Source organism: Falco peregrinus, chromosome 2 (genome assembly GCF_023634155.1).
Source record: "Falco peregrinus isolate bFalPer1 chromosome 2, bFalPer1.pri, whole genome shotgun sequence".
NCBI classification, from domain to species: domain Eukaryota; kingdom Metazoa; phylum Chordata; class Aves; order Falconiformes; family Falconidae; genus Falco; species Falco peregrinus.
This window is the reverse complement of record NC_073722.1, coordinates 38653779-38672221: the sequence shown is the minus strand read 5'-3', so window position 1 is coordinate 38672221 and position 18443 is coordinate 38653779.

Below are 18443 nucleotides of genomic sequence, written 5' to 3'. Positions count from 1 at the left end.
CATTTGCAGACTTGCCACCTTCCATGGAACAGCTGCCAAGCTTCCTTGCTGCAGGGAGAGCTCCCTGCCTAGCCGGGCTGCCTGGCCCTTTCCGCTGCTGTCTCTTCCTGGAAAGGTGAGCTATTCAAAGGTCCTCTGAGATCCTGCCCTCATGGTGTGCTTCAACACCCATGTGGCCCAGGGGCTGCACCCCTTCCCATGTCCACGCTGCTTCGGCTTCTGCGCAGCTCGCACTCAAGGTCACACTCAGGTCTGGAGCAAGTCCAGGCTCTCAGGGGATGCACAAGACTGACAACGCTCAGAATAAAACAGTGATTCTGAGTCCTCCTGTACCTGGACAGATTATGCCTGAGCATCTTTGCTTCTCCTGCGCAGAGGTTAGACTGCCTGGTTAGGTCTATAGCAGTGAGCAAGGCGCAATCAGGGTATGGTCTTGGGCACTGACACACAAGCCTCCAGATGTTATTTTTTGTGTGCTTTCTGGCCACCAGCACTTTTCCAGGCATTCCCATGCACAGCCAAGAGGATAGTAAGGATAGTTCCTAACACATAGAATCACAGAATCATTTAGGTTGGAAAATACCCTTAAGATGATCAAGTCCAACCATTAACCTAATACTACCAAGTCCACCACAAAGCCACGTCCCTAAGTGTCATATCTACACATCTTTTCAGTACATCCAGGGACGGTGACTCCCCCACTTCCCTGGGCAGCTTGTTCCAATGCTTGATGGGATGGATGAGGCCACCATCTTTGGAAGAACAAGAGATCAGCCATGAGGACATAATCCTGGCTAAGCAAGTTCACATTGGAACCAAAGGACTAAAATAATTTAATTTATTAATATATAAATAGCTTTGGGACTGGGGTACAACCAAGCTAACAGCCTGGACAGCCTCAGATCACAGATCTGAGTCTTCATACAGTTAGGCCTGACCTTGAACTTGCTCTTTCACCTGCAGAGCTGATATCTCCAGTGACCCATTGGAGGAGGAGTCAATCTCATTCTCATAGACTAAGAGAATACTAAATCTGTAAGGGAGCTAAGAAGGTCTTTCAAAGATGGACAGCTATTCCACTCGTTTTAGGGTTGGAAGTAGTTGTATCCAGCCTGGGTTCAGATCCAGTTCAACACATCACAAAAATAAAACAAATGTTTGGTTACCAGAACAAACCAGTCAGAACCAACACTCATCAAACTCAAGTCTTAGTTCAAAGCAGAGTGTTGAAATTCAAAATTAAAACTATTCTTTTTTGACCATTTGTTTATTTTCTGACTTTAACAACAAATAATTTCCGAGTACATTTTTTGTGTTGACAAATAAACACAGGTTTTTTTAAGAGCGCTTTGTTTTAGTGAAATAAAATAACATCTAATATATCCACTGACACAGTGCGTGTCTGCAACAAAATGATAAATCTGAGGACTGAAAATGCTCTTTCAGCACACACTTGTGTTGCTGGAACTGCCAGAACAACTCTTGCTAGTTGACACAGCTCAGGCATGACATTTTTATGATATTCCCAGTAGATTAATATGTCTTTTTTTTTTCTCATTGAGACATGGTTCATCTGGAAATGAATCAAAACTTGGACCGGTCTTTTTGGGAGCTTTCCTTCTTTCATATATCTCTTCTTGTTTAGAGATCTCATGAGCAATAAGAAGAAACCATTCCAGACCTTCATCTGCTCTTTCAACTTTAGACACAGTTAACATTGATTCTGTAACACTGTCTTCTGCTTCTGTGTGAAATATTTCCATCTGCCTACAGATATTAATGAAAAATATATACGAAAAAGAGATTATTTTTTTCCTTTTTTTCTCCTTTGATGTAAGCAATTTTTCAAAGGAAACAGAAAAGTTTCATGTTTCCCATTGACATAATAAAAAAACCCCCAAACAAAAAAAACCCCAAACAAACAAACAAAAAAAATCCAACCCAAAAAACCCCATATCAAACAGCATGTAAGTAGTTTTTCAGCAACCTTCAGTTACCGAAAAATATTTGTTTTCATCTGAGTCTTTCCAAAGAATTCTGACACATTTAATGCATCTTTGGCCTCTTCTGGCAGACAAAGCAGATGGTTTGAGATGTCCAAAGGCAGCAAAGCTCCTGAGCCCCAAGGGTCGTGCAAACGTGCCATTAGTAGAGTGTCAGCTCTATCAGAAATAAAGGAAATCCATTAGCAAGAAGGGAAATTACAGCATATGAGAAGGGAAGATGAGGCACAGCCACATGAACCAAAATGAATTAGTGGCAGGGGCAAAGATAGGTCTGACTATTTTTCTTAATGGATGGAGAGGTCAATGAAGATGGACTTAAGTCAATGGAGAAGACTAGGAGGCAGAGGACATGTGCAGGCAAGTACCAAGTTCTCCTGGATTTTGCCATGCTGCCTGGAGACCTCAATACAAAAATCTTAGTCCTGTGCTAATAGGGCTCTTTTCTGTAACTCCAGTGGGAAAAGACTGTATGTTTTAGGAACAGAAGAAACTAAAAATTATGTACTCCTCTCAATGTCAGTGCTCAGGTTTAAGTGAGCCAACATAAATGCATTTGGGCAACAGAGGGTTTATTGTTCCCATGGCCCTGCTATTTTCTTAAGTGAGTGAATGTATGTTTTGGAGGGGAAGGTTTTGACAGTGCTGGTTAAAGACATCATATGTTAAAGAGAATTTGGATGTTACCTCCTTAGTCACCCCACCTGTCACTAGGTCACCCTGCTATTTGTCAAGAGGAAAAATCTTTGTTTGCTAGGAAGTGGTCATGAGCCTGAGGAAAGTCCTGCAAAGCTGCTATTTTATTTTAATAGGGGGAAAAAGACCGCAGTTGCTGTTATGTCATCAACTGGACCCTTCTGTCTCACAAAACCTCTTGGAACTTGCTCAAGACATACAATTGCAGTCAGGCTTTCAAGAAGTGATCATCTGGTAAAATTTAGGGCAGCTTCCAGTGGCCTGGTTTCAGAGGAAGTGCTGTCTGGGTACAAAAAGAGAAGAAGGAGTCTGTACAGGTGAGAAAAGAGCTCCTAAATATTCCTTCCTGGGAGACACAGGACTAGCTACAGCCTCTTTCTCACTATACCTCCTTATAAACCTGGAGGCTCCAGCCTCTACAAAACATCTCAAGATGCTGCAAGCACATGGCAGGAGGAGGATTGGTCACACAGGGTGAAATTCCCCTTGCAAAAGAGAGACAACCAATAATTCAGACCATACAAGAATGGGATTTCCATGGTCCTTCGTGTTTGTGCCAGCTCCATTTGACTTCTTCTCAGTGGTGGTTGGACATGCTGGGATGCAGATGTGGTTCCTGTAGGCATGGCAGCCTGCAGCCATGCCCTGCTTCAGATGCTGGCTGCTCTTCACATTAGCAGATCTCTTAAGACATCGACTCATCCTCTGCAAAGAGGGAGGACAGAAGTGCAGAGGGAATAGTGCCACAGCCATGACATTCCACTCTCCTTTGGCAGATGTGCAGCTGCTTCTCCTCCATCGCAAACGATTCCCTTCATCTCTGCAGGAAAGAAGAAATGTTTCAACCTATTATTTCAAGGTGTCAGTCAAGGAAACATGCTATTGACCAGAGACAGACCCAAAGTGCTTGGCTCAGACTAGAAACCTAGCTGAAATGAGGTTAATTTCTATCTGACTTGGTTAAACTTAGATGAAACTTCATTCTCCATATGCATATCAGTATCTCCAGGTCAGGAAAGGCAGCAACAAGCTAATTATTTTCAGCATTTGCTTTGGAAATTGGTGTGAAGAAAACATCCCTTTTGAAGAAGGATTGGCACAAGAGACCCTTCCAGGAAAAAAAGCATGCAATACCAGTGGGACTGATAAGTGTCAGAAATCCCCATCAGTAACATGACATCAGTAGAAAAGTCTGTGACAAAATCCTGATAGTGGTATTTCTGAGAGGCAGGGTGTGTAACTTAAAAGCATAGGAAAGCAGCCAAGCAACACAGAACAACAGTACTATCTTAGAAATATCTCCAGAAAAAGGGATGTTCTGGACAGAATCCAAGGTGAATGCATACAACTCCCATAAAACTGCCAGATTAGAAAAGGGTATTTCACATCTAAGGCCTTAATGAGAACAGAGACAGAAAACAGCAAGGTATCCTGGGACTGCTGTCTCAACAGGACCTTCCAAAACAGCAAAGACTGCCTGGCCCTCAAAACAAAACCGAAATGTGGGATGAAAAATAGAGATAGCGCTGCCAGGAGATGCTCAGTGTGCAAAATGTGGAAGAGCAAAGTCACAAAACAAAGCTAACCTAGGCAGACAGATAGTGTAGCAGTGTATGAATGAGCATACAGAGGAGTTCAGCTTCCTCTTGAGAAGCCACGTAAGCTCACGGCGCAGCATATCACCAGCCTTGGCCATCAGGTGCCAGAAATTGCATCATAAGGTAGAAATGGTTGCACTGCAGCAACTGAAACTGAACGAGACCCACGCCTCTGACGTCTGCTTTATTGAGACTTGTGTCTGACCTTAGTGCTCCTTGGGGGAAATCGGCAAGGAAAACACAAGGAAAGTCTCCCCAGCAATTCCCCTCTTGCACAGTGCCAAAGTGCAAAGCCACAGGAGGATTCACAGGAATGCACCACGCTATCACCCTTACCAGCATTGAGAAATGTTATCAGAAATAGGGAAATTAGCTCAGTGATCATATGGCAAGCATTTTTTTTTTTTTTTCCTCTCTTTTTTCAAAGAAACAAGGTCACAATGGCCTGCACAAAACCACAAGTTCCGCTGGCACTTGGAGAAGTCTGGAAGGGAAAGAATACCAGAGTTACTGTACAGTATCAGCTGTGCTAAAAGGGGACTGAGCAGCGAGTCCAAGGAATGTGCAGCCAGAAATTCTGAGAAAGAGTCAGGAGGGACGTGATGTGCTATGCGAAAGACAGGAGCAAGCATATTTTATCAGCTTGAGTAAATACACAGGTTGAAGCAATGGTCTGGATTGTTGCATCTGAGTAGCCAAGGCGGTAAAGCAAGGAGACTGTCCTTACTCCTACCGTATCCTTTAGCATGTAGGCACAGGTTTCTCTGAATGCTTAGCAAACCGCTAGATACAGTTAGATGTTATTGATGTTTAGATTTGTCTTTTTTGTTTCTCTTGAAGCAATTCTGCCAAACTCTGCATCCCTGTTCTTGCAAGGAATCTGCCTCAGATAGAGCTGCTACCCAAGCCCTTCATTCAGGTCACAGGCAGCAGCACGCACCCAAGAAAATGTGAAGAACTGATAATAATTGGTATTTCATGTGCATACCAACTCCCTGCCTTACCCAGGGACCAGGATAATAGCCCAACAATGCATATAACTTGATAATCAGATACCCTCCAAGGTGAATGAAGATAGGCAGGATTTCTGTCTCAGGGTACTGACCTTCCTACACAGAAACACATCCCCAAGCATTGCTGGAGAGGCAGCGAGACTGGCTGAGCCCACTGGGGTCAGGTCCACCCAAGGGTTAAGACCCACATGCTCTCAGGAGAGGAAAGGGGTCCACCCAGTCTATCAGATGCCAACCTAATATCTTGTCCTAGAAAGTGATTTTTACCTCTGCTGTAGCATACCAAAATTTTGCAAATGGTGCAGAAAATACCTCTTCCCATGTCTGCTGCCCATGCAAGATTGGCAAAAAAAAAGTTTCTTATCCCTGTCAGAACAATTAAAAAAACCTCAAATGACAGATTGGTGGCCTGAAGGACATCAAAATGCCCTGAGATATCATGCCACCATGCAGGAATCAAACCTGGGAAATGCCAGTGTGAGATATCTGTGCTGCCAGCTGCAAACCAGCAGAAACATCCCAGGAGGAGTAACACAGGACAGTCATTAATTATGGGAAATTATTGGCACCTGCAGACCACTCCCTGATGAGGTTGTGTCCACTCTTGGTGACACCACACCTGTATTTAAAAGAAGCAGCCAGCACTCCAGATGGGCTGCAGGCATTAAATTTGGATAAACTTCCTCAATGCTGTTTGAGAGCATTTTTTTCTTGCTTTCTCCTTATCATCTTTTATCATACGAGGGCTTGCAGGGAGAGATACTCTAGGATGGGTGCAATTGACTCCTGCCCCATCTGTACCAGAGCCAAGCTCCTCATGCCACCGCTTGGCCACTGATTGCTGATGGAGAGAAGCTGCCATGTAGAGAAGCACAGAGACCCTGGGGCCAAGCAATAACCACGCTGAAAAGAAAGTTAACCCTAGCAGACAGCATGACAGCCCTTCTTCCATTTCCAGGCTACCGCCACGCTCAAGAGAAGATGGTGTTACATGTTCCATTGCCTTCTCCTGTCTTTTTTTTTTTTTCATGCAAGGTCACCAGCTGCTCCCCTCCAGCCTGACTCATCCTGCCCTGCACAGACGTTGATGTGGTTGTGGAAATTGAAGGCGTGATAGATGACAGAGTTGAAAGAAAACACAGAGGGCACTGGGTTTGCCTATTTATAGCGGACAGTTCAGAGCCTGCCACTTAAATATACATTCCTGATAAGTGAATAATCTCTGGCAGAGCATAAAAATAGCTCTGTGGCTCCAACCATAATTACACGGTCATGGTTCAGTAACCTGGCCTGTATCAAATAGACTACAACTGTCACTGATGGGAAAGGACAGAAGCAGTGAGGAGAAGGAGGACTATTTAAAGTTTAGGGTAAAATATAGTGTTTTAAATGCTAAATATGTGACAATAAAGTTGGAGGGAGTGGGCTCAGGAATGCTGCAAGAAGTCCTCTTGATATGGGGGCTAAGAAGGGGGTAGAGACAGGCTGGATGCTTTCCATCCTGCTCTGAGGAAGATAATCTGTTTCTCTCCCCACAATATATTGAACTTTCTTGACTTCTGCTTGGCCAGATGGTTTAGGAATAGTTGTTGAGGAGTCAAGTGCATCTCCTGATAGTCCCTGACAGGAAAGAATGGAAGAGATGTCAAGCCACATTAGTACCAAGGTCCAATCTGTCCAGTATCTTACCTCTGACAGCTGTAAAACCCTAATGGTTTTGGAGGATGGTGTAGGATATCCACAGAAGAGAGATGTGCAGTATCAGCCCTCTGCGTTAATCCCCACACTTACTTTTTTTGGTTTGTTTTTTTTGTTTGGTTTTTTTAATAGCTGTAAAAACTTTTCCAAAACTATTGGCCTCATCATCATCCTGTGGTGATGAGATTGACAATCTGATTATAATCTGCTTCTGAACTAGGTTTGCCTATATGCCAGCTGGAGTATCCGCTGCTGCTGCTGTGGGGCTCACATCTCTGCATTCCTGTGGAGAGGAACAACAGCCTTTCACCAGCATCACAGCAGACCTGGGGTGAGATCAGGTCCTCTCCTAGCACAGGACAGCTGCAGGAGAAAAAGGGCAGAAGAATGGGCTTGCTCATGACCTCTGTTTTCTTCCAGAAGATAAACTGTGTCCTTTCTCTTTGCAGAAGATACAAAAAGTCCTTGCATGTATTTCACCCTTCCCTGTTCTAAACATCTGCCAGGAATTGTAGAGTTGACCTTGCCATATGGCAGAGAGACATCCAAGGGGAACTCTTTTCCTTCAAGGTACCATAACCCAGAAATCAGGAGCAAAATCTGGTGCCTAATGTCAGAAACAGAGGCAGAACTCCTGGGTTCTGTTTAAGGCTGACTAACTGTGGGATTTTCAGAATGGGGTGGGATCAATCTCGCTAACTGTGGCTGTCTAACAGCTAAGTGTTTCTCTGACCTAGCCACCTAAACCCATCCGTCATCACAGGTGGAGGATAATTCACCTCTCCTGTCCCAGACCCCAGACTTCAGATGGATGGATGTCTAATGGAGCTGCCGCTTCCTCCTTGAGGGAACCTGTCCTTGGACAGGACAGATAGCTGCTAGATGGCTTAAAGAGAAATTAAACTAATCCCTCCCTTGATCCCTTTGGTGTCTAAATGTGCTATCAACGTGCTTAATTTGGGAATAAGTTACTAAATCAGCATGTAACCCAAAGTTTTGTCATGCATAAAGACCCAGCTTCACCCAAAGGTCAGGCAGGACAGAGGCATAAACTTTAAGGTCACCCAGGGAAGGGAACAGAGCCCAAATCTTCTGTGTCTCACAACAGTTATCCTGATTCTTCAGAAAAATACAGTTTTGGCACTGGTTCACAGTTACATTTTCATTTAGGGGTTCAAAAGCAAACATTTCTTATCAAAATGCCCCCAGCAGTCTGGAAGCAGTAATCCTTTCTTCTCAAAACCTGAAAAGTGCTTAGAAACATTCCTCAAAGCTGCATAATATCCTTCAGAGCTTCAAGGTACCCCTCAAAGACGTACTCTCTGCTGACTGGCCTGGGCCGAACTCGCCATGGTCTAAAGCACTCACAAGGGGATAAAGAAAATTCTGTCCCAGTAGGTATCAGGAAAGGAACTTGTGGCCAAAGAAGGGAGGTGATTTGCTCAAAGAAGAGCTGGGATCAGTGAGGAGGTTGCCGTGTACGCAGGTAGATATTTCTGCTGTTTAGCACGCCACCTCTCCTTGGCCATAGCTCCTTTCCTTCGGGGGGGCTCTGGGGAGAAACGCATCATTAACCCATGGAGGAGCTCAGGCACTGTGGCAGAAAAAACATGCAGGAACGGGGGAGGGGTGTGTGTGGGGTGTGGAACTTTCAAAGGTCCTTTTATTGCTAATGCCCAAGCCAAGTGCCAGATGAGCAGAAGCCTTCCTGATGATGAACGGACAGAAATGGGGAAAGCCTTTTTTATTTTTCCCTCTTTCGCTGGGGAAATGCCACAGGAGCTGGATGAGCCGTGCATACACTGCTTGTTATTTCAGCATCTCTCAGCTTCTCAGCCGTCACTGCTAGCACAGCACAAACCCACTGAATGTGTTATCCAGTGAAACTATAAACTTCAGGAAGGGGGAAGCCGAGCTCCGCTTGGTGCTCTTTCAAACCACAGCATCTTCTGTGGCACAGGGCAACATCTTAGATGTCACATCATTAGACCACATGATTTACGTTAATCACTTGATTACACAGAAAAGCCTCTTCGCCTGCTTCCAAACTGTGCTTTAATGCAGAGCTTTACAAAGTCTAGGTTTGAGGGGGTGTCTGGTAGGAGGCAGCTTCTATTTTCCTTTCCTGAAGAACTCCAGCACTAAATCAAATATTCTACATGAGCCTTGGTTACAGTGTTTGATATTCTTAGGATTAATTGTGTAATTTACTGTAATCACAGAGATTCTAAATGGCCCTGCAGATGCGTAAAGCGCTGCACACTCCCTGTGACTGAAAGCAAGTTCATCGCTTGTTTTGCAATGATGCAATGTCTCCTTCTTGTCCCATTCAAGCATTTTGTTTTAGAGCGCAAACATCCACAGCTGAGCTCCCATGAAATGTGGCACTTCAGCGGGCTGTTCCTTCCATCATCCAGCCTCTCCTGGAGGCTGTAAGGCAGACCGTGAATATCACAACTTGGGTCTGTTCATGGGTGTCTGGATATGAATTATCCAAATGATGCCAAAGGCTGTTTGTGCCCCTGTCCTCACCCCACATCGAAGAAGAGCAAAGATGCTGTAAAGCAACCATTGCCCATGGCCCTAGCTGACATCTGACCAAACCTCAACAACTCTGAGCTCTCCCTGGGGGTCTCTGAATGTCATTTTCCCCCCATGGACCAGGTATCCAAAGATTATAGGACCCTTCTCTAAGTAGGGTGAAGAGATGGTGTCCAACCTTTCTTTCCACCATGGTGCAATAGGGTAGATGTTACCATTCATTTACCATTGCAAAGCACTTTGATTGAAAAGCACTGTAGGTGAATAATGTATTCAAAGAGTTTAAAAATCCAGAGACCTCAGCTGGTGCTAGCAATTGCCGTCTGAGCCAACACTTGACCAGACACTCAGGTTATTAAAGGAAAGGCCTTTTATACTCTACTCCATCCTGTCTTAAATAAGTACTGCTACTGCTGCACTACAGAATCTTTACTCACATCCTCGTGCCTCACCCCAAAGACACCACTTGTGCTGTGCATGGACACACGTAGGCATTTGGCATAGGCACCTGCCTACCCAGGCGACTGAGCTCCAGCACTGCCACCTCTTGGCAAAGCCCGCAAGGTCTGGCACCCACCTGGCAACAAGCTGTTTCAAGGGAAGAGAAAAAGTGCCAATGTTGCAACTGGAAAGAAGGCATTAAATCAATTTTCTCCAGAGCCCCCTAGGCCCAGCACCTTGAAGGAAAGCCACAATTTCCCCTGTTGCTACCCTGGCCACCCTCCATGTCCCCCCCACATACGCAAACAGAAATCTCTCCTGCTTGTTAACTCCGGTTCACCAGCTCCTCTTCAGGGCTGCATCGACGTCTGCTCTGGGGAATGTGTTTGTGTTTGTTTTGATTTTTGCCCTGAGCCACCACAAATCCTCACGGCCAGATTTCAACTCGACACTCTGTTCTGGGGAAGGCAGCCTGTCGTCAAGACCTCTATTTTGTGGGAGGGGAAACTTGTACTTAGTGTCAGCCCAGGAGGAAGAGGAGGAGGAGGGAGAGGGGAACAGAGAGGGACTGTTGTTCTTTTATGCTTTCCAATTTGAGACCCTTTGCTCTGTCCTTGGCCTCCTCCTTTCCAAGTTCCTCCTGGATTTGTCTCCTCTCTGCCCTCCCCCTGGTGTCTGCTTTAGAACTGCTGGAGGCTGTGCCCAAGTGTCCCACCTATGGAGGAAACCACAACACAGTGCCCTGCCCAGTGTCCATGGAAGGCAGCATCCCAAGGACAAGCCAAGGACAATACTTCTGCCTGTGCCCAGGCAGCCATCAAGAGCACCAGGTCAGACTGTTTCACATTAAATGGGATTTTGTCTGTATTGATTAACCTGGTGTGGGGGTTTTGGGGTTTTTTTTTTAGATGATAATTTTTATTTCCTTACTGCCAAAGCCACTGGAAAATGTTTCAATTTGCTGAGCTTTAACATCAGGTGGGAAGCATGATCTCTATGCAGCCTGACCCTATGCATGGCCCACATATTCCCACTTCAGGACCCAAGTGTCCAACACAAGGGATCTAAAGCATGGCTCGGCTCTGCAAAACAAACGTACGCTGCAGTGCCAAGCATTTCTTGTCTTACTCTAAGCTCGGTTAGTCTACCACAAAAAAAAGGTGGTTGAAGAATGAAGGTTGCTTTGCTTTTTCTCCTCCCTTACACCCAACAGCACCTCTTGACCTGCCAACCAAGATCTGGAGAGACCTCACAGCTGGCATAGCCAAGGGGAATACGATGAAGGAGGGTGTCCTTAGTGACCCAGCTCAGCATCCTGCAACCCTGAGCATTACGCTCCTCCTTTTAGCAGGGCTGTGCAAGTCTGACAAGGAACAGAGCTTGGCGTTGGACCTCCTCATTTCTAGATTGCCGATTTGCCTGTATTCAGCAGAGGGCTCTTTCATCCAGCGGGCAACATCTTAAAAAGATCCAATGGCTGGAAACTGAAGCCAGACAAATTCAGCCTGGAATAAAGCACACTCTCTTTCAGTACAATAATTAACTACAGGAACAACTTACCTAAGGCTGGTTGGGTTCTCCCTTTGAAATCAAGACAGGATGTCTTTCTAAAACATATGCATGAACTCCCTTGTGAGTTACAGCACAGGAACTCCGGAGCAGGCAGGGGGATTTATATGGGAGGTCAGAGATCTTTTCTTGTCTTACATTCAATGAATCTACCATTTTCTACAGGAGTTGAATCCTTTTCCCCTCTGAAAGGCTGCCTCCCAAGTGATTAATATCCAGTGAGATTCCTTTAGTTTATCAATCCATTTCAGATTTTCTTTCCTCTTTTCTCAGCCCTTCCCTGATAAGTAGAAGATACCATCTCTGACTTCAGTGCCAGTTCAACACTCTATTCGCTACACCACTTTTTTCCGCCTACTTTGTCTTGGTTCAACCATGTTACATTTCTCTCTTTGAAGAACTAATTATTCTCTGGTTTCTTTTTCTCTTGGACCCTCCAAAGCATCCATCAACACAGAAGGAAGTGCTTTGGTTCCTCTTATAAGGGTGCACGAAGTGAGATATCTGCCACATCTAACCCGCAGATTTCTTTTTGGCAGAATCACCAACCTCCACATAATTATCAGCCGTGGGATCTCAGTGCCTGCCTTTACTTCTGCAGAGCAGCTAGGAACTGCTGGTCAGCTGCAGACATGCATAGATATCAGCAAGCCTGCAAGAACAGAACTATTTTTTTTTATCCTTAGCAATGATATCTATACTTTGGTTTGGGGGCATTCTTTAGTCACAGGTTACCATGAATCTAAAAATCTAATGCCTCACTTTGTTCTCCAGCTAAACTAAATCTCGAGAAAGAGAGAGGTGGGAGCAGCAGATGTGTTTATGAGACATTTCCACATTATCTCCACTACTAGTCTTCAACCTGAATTCTTCCAGAGGTTGGTTCATTCATCCCTGCTGCGGGAGCAAATTCAAGCTGTGGGGTGGGTAAAGCTCTGAGTGCACCCTGCCCCAGCTCCATGTTTCCATACTGCTTCTGAGAGGGAGCCTGCAACTCCAGCAGCCAATATTCATAGTATTCAAGAGATCACACAGTCTTGTTTGGGCTGCCTAGAGATCATACCTGCTGTTACAGTAGGTAACATCTGGCTTCTCTTAGGGATGTCTCATTTGCCTGGGACTGGCACACCTGATGGTGGTAAGGCTGGTTACAAGGCATGGTCCCACTCTTGGAGATGGCTCTGTCCAGCCACAGAGTTTAAAAACCTTCCACTAGCAAACCAACCTGTTTCTCTGACTCCACAGAGAGAAAAAAAAAATTGCATAGTTATTTGTGGGTTCATCAAGACCTGATGGTCCATCGCTGGCACCCTCATGTCAACATCTTATTGAGGGAAAACCCATACACTGCTCCCTGTCCTGCCATGGGGCAGGGGCCTGCCTTCTCCTCATCCAAGCTTGCATCAGGCAAGAAGACAGCCCAAGAGGCTGCGGCCAGAGTCAAGCGCACATACAGCGCCAGGCTGTGCACCACCAACACCACGGCTCCGGAGCCAGTGAGCTGCTCCTTGGCTTCAAGGATAGGGAAAAAACTGCACAACAGGGTTGAGGAGGAGCAGCAGGGCACAGGACCCAGATGGATGAGTCTCTCACATCAAGCACATGATCTGACTGAAACTCAGAGATCCAATCTGCACCAGAGTTGTGCTGAAAGGCTGAATCCTGGGATAACCCAAAACTAGTTGCAAAAGGTTTTAGCCCATTAAAGCTTTTTGCTGTCTCCACAGTTCCTGGCTCTTTCAAACACCCTCTGTTCCTCTCCATAACCATGCATCTCACCACCATCACTGACTCAGCAAGTCCCAGCTAAGGACATGCCAAGGAGGAGCTGGGAGGCAGCAGAAAAAGGATATCACTAGGAACCCCACAAACAGATAGGTGGGAGCCACAGTGAGTCCCTAGGGCAGGAGGGCAGAGGGAAGGCATTTCACACTATGAGTGATCTCCCCAGGCTGGCCTCAAAGTAGGACAAGCTCTTGGATGAAAGTGGGAATTGCACAGAGTTGGGCCAGCCAGTCACAAGAGGCCATGAAAATAGCCTTTCCTGGCATGAACTTCAGTGTTTCCAGCCAGAACAGGGAAGCATAGAGACATGAAAAATAGTGGAGGAAGAGGAGACAAGTGAGTAAAATGTCTCAGAGCACCCACAAAGGCAGGTCAGCACAGGATGAGACGTGGGCTGAAGCACGGGGCCACCTCTAAACATCCCCATCACCCTCCTGTCTGTGCCCAAGGGACATGTAGACTGCAAGGATCCCAGTGCCTCGCTCAGTGGCAAGGGCAGCTTGACTTTGATGAAGGTGGTTTTGCTGAAAGCCAGCTCTTGACCGCAGGTTTTAGCTGTTAGGAGCCTCCCTCCTTCCCGTCTCTAATATTCCCACTTGCATCTTCACATCCTCGGGCCCATGGCGGCTGCCACCCAAACCACAGCCTAATGTGATGTGTCAACATGCCCTGTGGAGGAGCATTCAGCTGATGGAAGAGTTTATAAAAAGAAACGTTCCTACTATAAATGCCTTTGGATGAAATAAAACTGCCAAACAAGAGGGGATGGGAAGGCCACGCTCTTCTTTTTGGGGAGTGCCTGGCATCTCATTGCAGAAGCCACTCAACACAGATTTTTTGAGATCTTCACCCTACCTTCATCCAGCACTTACAGATCTTTTCAGCCCACGCTTCATCATCATGGCTAAGAACGGTCCACACCTCGTTCTGGTGTCTCCTGGAGATGTAGCATCCTTGGGGCTATTCAGCAACGTTCAGCAACCAAGGTGAAAGCCTGGAGGGGGGAAATACATATATGATGTAAATACATATACAATATGGATCCCTGATAGTTTAACACAGTGGCTAGCCCCAGATCCCCTGGGCTCCCAGTTGCCTCACACAGACATGCAAACGCAAACAGGTCTCTGTCTGCCAGCTGGTTCAGACTTAGGACCTCGCCAGCAGCCAACTCTCAAGCCTCACAGACTCTCCAGTAGCTGGGCTGTGACCCAAGGTGCCACACCAGTTTCTGGTGCCTCGCCCTCTGTGCATACACATGCACACAGGACAGAGAGCCCCTCACCCAGAAAACTGGCTAGAAATGGAGTTTAATGAGAAAAAGGGACAGACTGAGTAGGTCAGGAGCAGGGCATGGCCAGACTTGTGTCAGCCTGACACTTATTCACAGGCAGCCAGCCCCTTTTTTCCCCTTGTCCGTCTATTTTGCCCATACTTGCTCCTCCCCAAACCACCTCAAACCATCTCATTACCTACCTTAGGTTTCTCCCTTAAAAGTCATGTTATAGCCTAAACTTACCACAATAAGTCCTATGCAACCCTGAAACGCTTTTCCTCTGCATCCCCTCGGTCTGTGAGGTCCTCTGGAGACCACCTCACCTCGATCCACAGTGATGGGTGTCACCCCATCCACAGGGCCAGCTGGTCCCCAGGGCCAGCCCTAGGGTTGGCTGGACCTGGGTTCTCCTTTAGTGTTTGTGGAGATGAGCCCTTATTCATATAATCTGACACCCAAAGCCCCTTTGTTACGCAGGAAATCCCATTCTCTTCCAGTTTCCAAGGGACTCCTGCCTGGGAATTCAGCCTGCAAGCCTTCTGCAGGTGAGTACCAGAGTGTGCACACAGCATCAGCACAATATTTCAGCCCATCTCTGCATGGTGACATCATTCCAGCAGCCAGATATGCTGAAAAATAATTCTTCCCTTGAAGCTCTCTCCTCTTCCTTGTGATAAAGTCGTTGTACCTACCAATACAATTCCCTCCCTGCCACAGATGCCTCGCACTCTCCAGTGTCTTTCAGCTCCAAGACTCTCATGCCGTTTAGATACCTTCTTTGCTGCTTTGGTACTTCACCCAGTCCCAGGGGCTGCAAACAGTGGGGCAAACTGTTATCAATCACAGCTTTCACACAACAGGAGCCTCCGACTACTTGCACTGCAGGCGAGTTACAACAGCCTCAAGGCACTGGATGTCTTTTTGGCAGGTTAGCGAAGGATTCTTGAAACGGGGAGATTGCCTGAGCTTTAATCATCAGGCAGCAAGAGTCAGGGGTGAAGAGAAGCACCAGCCTGAGCCTTACGTCCCTGTTCAAGGTGCAAACCCCAGAGCAGCTCCCGAGACAACCTGGACACCCGCAGACAATCAGCCCCAGGCTCAGCACAGTGCAGCATGCGTGTGCCATGGGGTTTGCAGCCCTTTCACTGAAAAACACTCCTTTTTCCAAGGCCGAGGCCCTGTGCCCTAGAAGCCACTGTGAAGAAAGCAGTTAATATCACCTCAAATGGAATACACCAATTTGCTCATACTCAGAGCATATTCTTTTTCACTAAAGCCTTTCTGTGGTTTTGGCTGGGTGCCGCCGCCTGCCCTGAGCCCCAGAAGCTGGCAGCACCGGCGTGCACATAGACACACAATTGAAACGTTACCAACGCAAGGCTGCTGAAGCAGCCCTCGGATGACAGAAAAGCGCTTGTGAATTTATTGGCTAATTAGGAGACAGGCACATAGGAAAGTGATGTGGGAGGTGGTGTCAGTGACTCAATGGGTGGCAGGTTTCCATCTCCCGCTGGACCGTCCTCGCCGTACTAGAGGGTGCTGCACCGGCAGAGGTGAAGACAGAAAAAGGCATTGTCCCAGCTCAGGCGTTCAGAAGGCTCTGGCACGCCTGTGTTTTGCTTTGTTTTTCTTTCCAGGGGAAAGGTGTTAACCTCCTCCTCCCTCCTGAAAGTTTTCCCACTGGGGTAAAATGCTCTGCCTTCTGTGCTCCCCCGTTCTCTTGCAGCATTCCCACTCCACAGAGCACAACACACCCTACATCACCATGGTCACCCTGCCCATGGAGGTGCTCAGGGCTGGTTGTACCTGGTTATATACCTCCTGCTTTATAGCTCGTGTCTGTTCCCAACCCTGAACAGCCCGTCTCTACAAGTCAAGAGGCATTTTCTAGTTTACAGATGCTAAAGTGTTGTTGGTCTGCAATCAGAAGCCAAAGCCATGCTCAGCTCAGGTTCACAGCGTTTGGTTCAGAGAAGCAGCCGCAGCGCTCTGTGGGTGTTATAGTCCCACCATGAGTCTGGTTCCTCACACAGACTACAGCTGTGCAAGGAGCCCCACAGTCACAGCAACCCTCAGATGTTCTCTGGCAGCTCAGAGAGGCAGAGTAGCTGCAATGCCCAACTTCAAGAAGAAAAAAGGGAATGAACCTCTAAATGACAACCCTTAGAGGGCACAGAGGTGGCATTTCTGCCTTGGAATGTTCAACTTACAAAAAAAAGAAAAGGAACATATTTTGAATCAGAATGATTTAAGCTTTAGTTGAAACAGTCCAACCTGGGCTGAAATCATTTTTTTCCTAGAAATGTTCATTTTGCAATTTCAAGTTGTTGCTGGTGGTCACTGTGTTGCCAGAAGACTAATTCTGGGCCTGAAATCTGTGCTTCTCACTCTCCAAACACTCCTAGCCATAGGTTGTTAGAAGGAGCAAAGCCATTACAGTGGCAATTCAGCGATGAGCTCCAAGGAAGCTGTGAACAACACAACTCTTCAGCATTAAAGCTGTGAAATTGGCATTGAGAGGAAGGAATGGACTTACTCACAGTAAATCTCTCCATTGAGCCCTTTCCATGATGCACAGGGCCTTAAGCAAATCCAGGAATTAATCCTCCTGGAGGTATCTCTTTGGCAAGTCTCGATACTGGTGAGAATATGGAGAAAGTCTCAATTGCTTGTGTTTGCCATTCAAAATACTGCTTCAGGATTCTCTCTACAGTAAAAGTCCGAGAACACTTTTAACATTCGTTCCCATGTAAAATGGCTATTTATGCTCTATTCCTACAAACACTGATGCAGCCTTCCAGGGAGTTGAGGCAGTGCTATCATTCCAAAAGACTGGTGGACAGCAAGGTTTAGTGGCCCGACAAAGATTTTAATGGGAGGGATGTGGAGGAGTAGGAGCAGGAGCTTCAGTCTGACTGGTGGCAAACAAGCATCCTGGCTGTTAGACTATCAGCCACTCTCATGGTTGAACATACACAGACATAAGCCAAATCACGCTTGCCACCTTATTTTCTTAATAATAATAATAAAATAATTATAAGACTAAGAGCTTATTTTCTTTAAAAAACATTAGGATAAGTCAGACAGGTGAGATGGGCTAAGGAGTTATGGTAGAAGCCAGGGAAATCAAAGTAGTGCTACATTCAATCAGCTACTCCAACTTGCCCGTCAGCTTAGCAGTGACCAAAGAAACAGCTTCCCAGCCTCCTTCCTTGGCTCTGAAAGTCCAGGCAAGAAGAATCACAGTGTGGTTGAAAAAACCAATTCTAATGGACTAAGGAATAGGAGCGATTAATACAACTCCCAGGAACACACAGATCCCTACAGGTCTCTTGATCCTACACGCTGAAGGAAAGGTGTCCTGTTTTGATGTGACACCATGCAATGCTCATCACCAAAACTGAATGTAGGCTCTGGATGTTGTCTAAGCAAGAACTGTTTAGAGATGGGTAATCGCTTTCATCAAACTCCAGGCTGCGCCAGTGCCAGTACAACCCAGGATGCTGTTGGCCACCTTTGCTGCCAAGGGCTGTTGCCCCCCCAGGAGGTCCAGATGCTGCTCAGCAAAGCTTCTCCCCAGACAGGCAGCCCTCAGCCCCAGTTTTCCCCCAGTTCACTCTTCTATAAAGTTTCTCCCCTTACTGGTTCTCCACTGATTAACCACATGGCAACTTCTACACTACACCTACCTTCCTCAGTGGGGTTGTTTATAAGTTTAATTTATCACATGGCTTTTGGAGTTTTGGTTGTGGGTTTTTTTTGCCTAAGATGGGCCAAGACCTCACAACTTTGACCCTTCTGCCCCAAACCCACTGTGATTAAG